The 6,000-nt window shown below is 39.7% G+C and overlaps 1 long non-coding RNA gene across 1 annotated transcript in view; it reads left to right on the forward strand.

Annotated features, from left to right (window-relative positions):
* The window catches only part of LOC113961195, a 31,066-nt gene extending 25,523 nt beyond the window's left edge, over window positions 1-5,543 (forward strand). The window contains exon 3 of the long non-coding RNA XR_003532241.1: window positions 4,927-5,543. This is a non-coding gene — a long non-coding RNA (uncharacterized LOC113961195). The remainder of the gene's footprint in view (window positions 1-4,926) is intronic.
* Window positions 5,544-6,000: the final 457 nt, after the last annotated feature.

Raw genomic sequence — 6,000 nt, forward strand, 5'->3', positions numbered from 1 at the left:
AAGTAACTCAGGAAATTCTTGTGTCTGTAAGGGTTTTTAATTTCCCTTTGTCCAGTTTTAGAAATGTTTCAGTTTGGAACTTATAGTAAATTTCTGCAGTTTACATAGCCACATGACTGGGCCGATAATTTAGATGCAGCGAAAGCTGCACCTTTAGGTGTTGCTAATGGCTTATTCAGATTTGTCGGAGATAGCAACAAAAAACTATTGTATTGCATACTGTTGAAAGTCAGCTTTTTGTGAATCTTTGACTGCTTTTGTGTCCTGGGGCTTGTCACTAAGGTCAGAGAATGCATAGGTGTTTGTGAGGGTATGATGTTATCATTATCAACTGAGAATACTTTCTAATCCAGTGTATGACATCTTAAAATTGAGAAAACCAAAATAAAATTGAAGTAAAAACTGTTCCCATAATGAAATTTTATAATCTTGCCATACCATGCCAATGAGATTTAACAGAATGAAGAAAATATATAAAAATTTGAATGTACGTCAGTAGGAACAACTATTGAAACTATACATTATTTATTGTTGTGTTTTACTATGCTCTTTCAATATGCCACCCTCTTCAAGTCTACTTCAGATAACTGAGTAAAAATACGCCTGGCAGGAGTATTTAACCTATTGACTGTAATACACACAGCACATTAAGCATGAACTAGATAGTAAGTTATAGCTCCAAATACTTGGAAAAACAAAGATAACTGTGATGAAATTGCTTTTGAACTCTCACTGAGTTCAGTGTGTTGCAGTTACTCTGTCAGTCAGTCTGTGGGCAGTGCTCTGTCTGAAAACTATTGTATCAAATTCATTTTCCCAGGCTGCAGGAACATAATAAAATACACATAAATAATATAATAATAATGGCCAGTCTTCGCGAATGAAGATTTGGGGAAAGGTCTTTTTACCTTTCCAGCCTGCGCAATGGATTTTTTAGGTGAGACGCAGCCTGCGCTGAACTGAGCCCACCCTTTAATCCTAAGGTTCATCTGCCGGGGCCAAGCAAGCTTGGACAATGGCAGTGAGGTCCTCAGGACGTAGGTTTGTTTTTTTAGAGTGACCTTCTCATAGATGGATGGCCTTGCAGGGCTAACGGGCTCCATCTGCCCAGGGGACTGGCTGGGATTCGAACCTGGGTCGCAGAGGTGAGAGTCCTGCATACTAACCACTAGGCCACCAGGGGTCCCCTAAAATACACAGCATATTACTCATAAGTGCATTAGTGATGGACCTCCGACTTCCAAACCTGTTAAGTTGGAGTTTTCCTCTTACCTGGTAGCACAGCTTACAGCAAAAAGGATTTAGCCATATCCCATGAATACCAACTGGGATCAGCCCCAGACCAAAATTCCTAAGTTTTGCCTTGCATGTTTTGAAGTATATATTCTTTCTCATTTTTCTTTTCCTATTTCAGTGCTCCTTTTCTTTGTATCTCAGTGATTTCTGTTCAGAAAGAGGCTTCACTGACCGCCTACTTAGACACTATTTTCGCTTTGAGCCCACCAATACAGTGGATGTTCAGTAAAACAATCTAATATATTTTTAATTATAAGCCATTAATTCACTCTTAATCAGAAGATAAATAATGGTTTCTTGAGACTTCACTTTGATCAGAGAACACCTAGTACATGACCGGTATGCACAACAACTGTAAAATCTTCATGGTCGACAATGCTTTGTATAGACTATTTTGAAGAATATTTGTAGATGTAACTTTTACCTAATGTTGTAGCATTGTCAGGGTATCACAGCGCTCTGGGTATGGGATTCATGATTCAGAATCAGAAGTCCGTTGTGGAAAGCTACACTTGCAAAGAGTTGAATTAGTTCTTCTCCTGCCCTTCTACATGCTTACAATAACTCCAGCAACTTTCTAAACTGTATTAGAAAACTTGTCCTTCCCAGGAAAGCAGAAACTGTGGAAGTCAATACCTACTCAATATCTACCCCTTTCCATCACATATTCATTGGTCTACAGCCAACAACAGTGAATTGTGCTGCATTGTCAATGTTTTCTAGGTTTGTTTTGTCGTTTGTTTTTTGAAATTCCAAGTGGGTTTTTACAGAATCTCAGAGTGGATTATGTCTATACACATTTTATTTGGCTTCTAAAGAAGTGGCTCTTTTATTGTTTTCTAATTTAACATTACTTGCAAGAGGTGTAATAACTCCAGCTGTTTTATAAAAGGGAAATTACATATCATATATCCTTTGACAATGATAAGTCAAAGAGAAGAAGCAAACTGTGCCTCATATATTTATCAAATTAAAAAGTAGAGCATATCAGGATGGGACTGATGTAAAATAGATAATGCTGCCCCTTTAACAGTTGTCCTGCACATAAGAACAATGGCAACTGTACAGTACAATTAATTTTCATTCTTAATTCACCGGAGAATAGGAAATAGTATTTTTTTTTGCTATGTTGCCATTATGTTGCAATTCTTTATTATAAAGATGACCTTTCAGAGTCCTGGGTAGTGACACACAAGCAGCTATGTAAGCATCCCTGCAAAATTTCTCACAGATTTAAGACTGTGAACAAGAGTTTTTGGACAAGCTCCATGATACCTCAGATAGTGACAGAAAAATCCCTCCTATTCCAAGACCTTGTTCCAGCAGGGCTTTAAATTTATTCCACATTGTGACTTTATCCTAGGAGATCTGGGTTACAGAAAGGAACACTACTAAGATTTCTGCTATGGCTGCTTCTGTGCAGTAGTAAGTCTAGTGAAGTGCAACTGCTGCCTTTTTAAAAACATGAGTCTGTGGGCAGTGAAATCAGGAAATGGACAGGAGCACGAGGATGTTATTCAGTCCACATGCCTTCTGGGAGTCAACAATGGCCACCATTGTTATTAATGTTGCTTGGAAGGAAATTTGTTCATATATAAATTCCAGATCACAATATGTAATTGCAAAAATGTTCCTGAACATCAGTTAGGACTGATAGTCTTCTTCAGATGCCACATTAGTTGAAAACCTTAAATCCTCCACAACAGACTTGGGCTACTTGTCAGCAAAGGTAACTATCTGCAGGGAAATATGTATCTTTCTAACCTCTGGAGAAACTATTCTCTGCATTTTCCTTTAAACTGCACTTTTCTGTAACTTTCTTCCATGTTTTTGTTGGTGACATTAAAATGAAAGTTTACTTTCTTGAAGGTAAGAGATCTTGCAATTTTGGGAAAAGCTGCTTGAACACTTTATAATGAATGAGAGTTAAGAAGGAGTTTAAAAACTTATAAATTAGTTAAAATATCTTCATCCTGTTGAAGCCAAGTTGAATCCAAGATTTCCTTTAATTTCATTAGGGACTCATTCAGATGATGCAGAATAAAATTTGCACTAAATCTAAACATTGCTGGCATGTGTACATTCACCTAGCCTTTTTTTTTCAAATTAGAATCTCATTACACAACTTTTCCTTAAAAATATTAAACTACTACTTGTTTGTAGTTGAGTGTTCTTAAAACCAGAACCTGAATCTCATTTTTATACTTATATATATATAGATGTATGTATGTATCTTGCATGATAGATCCAACACCGTACTTCATGTTACTATTGAAAAGAAACTTATTCTAAATCACTTTATGCAGCAAATATCATCTGCCTCTTGACATGAAGGCACTGAATTACGTTTGAAAGAAACACATTAGATCCGCCCCATACCATGACCTCAGCCTCTCCTCATACGTCCTCCCCTCAGGGCTCTTCACTAGCTTCGTTGCCCTCTTTTGGACGCTCTCGAATGGCTTAATATCTTTCCTATATTGCAGTGTCCAAAACTGCTCACAATAATTCACGGTGAGGCCACCCCAGTGCAGAGCAGAGCGGGACAATCACCTCCTTCATCTGGCTGGCGATGCTGTGCCTCATGTCCCCCCCCAGGACACAGATGGCCCTCCTGGCTGCCAGGGCGCTGCTGACTCATATCCAACTTGCCATTGCCCATGTTCTCTTTACTGTTGAAATCACTTCTTGAAGAGGTCAGTCTCTTTGCTCTTGTGGTATTCTGGAGCGAAGGGTGAGTAAGTGTGTTATAGGTTCGAAAAAGAGATGTTGGAATTTTTTCCCAGTGTCGGTCGCCCCCCTTATCCGTTTCTCCGGGATGGAGGAGGAAGAAGAGGGGACGGAGCGGGGCCGCACACGCGGGGCAGCGCGGGGGGGGGGGAGGTTCCCTTTAAAAGCCGGTCAGCGCGACACTTCGGAAACGCCTTTTTGTGGAGGACTTGTTCGCTGTCCGACAGAGTGAGAGCCACTCTCGGTTTTTCGGCCGCCCCTTCCTCCTGAGGAGAAGTTTTTTGTTTTTTCTTTCTCCTTTTTTTTTTTCCTCGCCGGACACCGCGTGGAGAACGACTGGGAGAGAGACCGATTATCTAGGAGCGAGGTATTCTGCCCCGGGCCGTGGCAAATTTACCGCGGCGACTGCCTGCCTACCGCACCATAGCCCTGCGCCTGAGGGAAAAAAGGGACTCTTTCATTGCTGGCTGCGACGTCACCGGCTGCTCACGTGGCTGCGAGCGGCTGTTGGGGTGCCGGGGACAGTTCGCCCTCAGCCTCCCTCGTTTGCTGCGGGCTTCTTCCCCCCCCCCCCCCCTCCCGGGGAATTAGGACTTTGTTTAGTTTCTTTTGAAAGTTTTGGTTGCGCCATTATTCTTTATTCGGGTTTGTTAGTAAAGAGCCGTTCTCTTCCTTTTCCACACCTTCATCTGAAGCCTTTTAATTTCGAAGTTGTAATCTTGTTAAACTAAAACAATGTGTCATCATATCCCTAACTGTGATTTTATATTTCAAGTAGAACAGGATAAAAATACTCACAGACTTTGGGATCTGATATTAAGCGGAAGAGGAGGAATAGATTTTAGTTACTGATGTTTGTGGTCTTGAAAGACTTTAAATATGCTTTTTTCTGCTGTTCAGGGATTCAGAAGGAGGGGTGTCATTATTTGGGCTGGATGAATTCTCAAATCATGTTTAAGGAAACTCATGTTTCTTTAAGAGGCTTTTGGTTGTCTTTCATTATAGATTCATGAATAGGCTGAGCAGTTGTATTTGGAATTAAATTAGACTTCCACCAGTGAAAAAGCAACTGGCTGACAAGGCAGTGATCATCTTATTCCTGGGCCTCTCACTTCAGTGACTTCCTAAGATGAAGACCCAGGAAGGTCGCATGACACCTGAATGTAATCTGGTTTGATTAAATCTGATGACAGCCAAATTATCATGTTGTTCCAATTAGGCAGGTGAAGAAAATTAAAGTCTTTCTTCTTTTGACTTTGCTTTGAATGACTCTTGCCAATACACAAGGTATTAATGTTGGAAGTGTGGAACTTCAGAGTGGATGAATTAGAGCTCACACAAAAGGAAGACACAATTTAATAAGTTTGTCAAGGACAAAAAGAACAAAAGAGAAGGCAGACTGTCTTTGTAATGCTACCAAGTCATTGTCTAAGAAAGCTGAAGTTCTCAGATCTTTCAGAGAAACTGGTGATAAGAGACACTTCTTTTAACTTTGTAGCATCTGCAGTATGAATTAGTCCTACCAATAAATAATTAATACAATAGCTTTAGTGAGAACACATGATCAACTGTGACTGGTGAACTCTTCCTCAGTTATTAGGAGAGAGACAACTGCATGTTCATAATTTTCAGTTTAATTTTCAATTAAAATCTGTAGCCTTTGATGACTTAATAGATGTTATGAGATGTTTTGAGACATCTGTTTGATAACAATTTTCGATAAATGTTTCACACAATTGATTATAACAAACAACCTGCTTCAGAATGTTGAACAAGCCTGGAGGAGCCAGAGGGTTGACTCAATCCCTCCATCAAGGCAATTCTATTGAGAATATATCTATAAAAGGAAAAAAAAGTTCTGTATACTTTATAAGAAAGTGTATTTCAAAAATTTTTAATTTTATGGGTGTTTAGCATGCATTCTCCTGGCACCATTACTGATCTGAGATGACCTGGAAACAGATGCACTGAAAG

The sequence above is a fragment of the Neopelma chrysocephalum genome, unplaced genomic scaffold (genome assembly GCF_003984885.1).
Source record: "Neopelma chrysocephalum unplaced genomic scaffold, ASM398488v2 Primary Assembly neopelma1_97065, whole genome shotgun sequence".
Taxonomy (NCBI): Eukaryota; Metazoa; Chordata; class Aves; order Passeriformes; family Pipridae; genus Neopelma; species Neopelma chrysocephalum.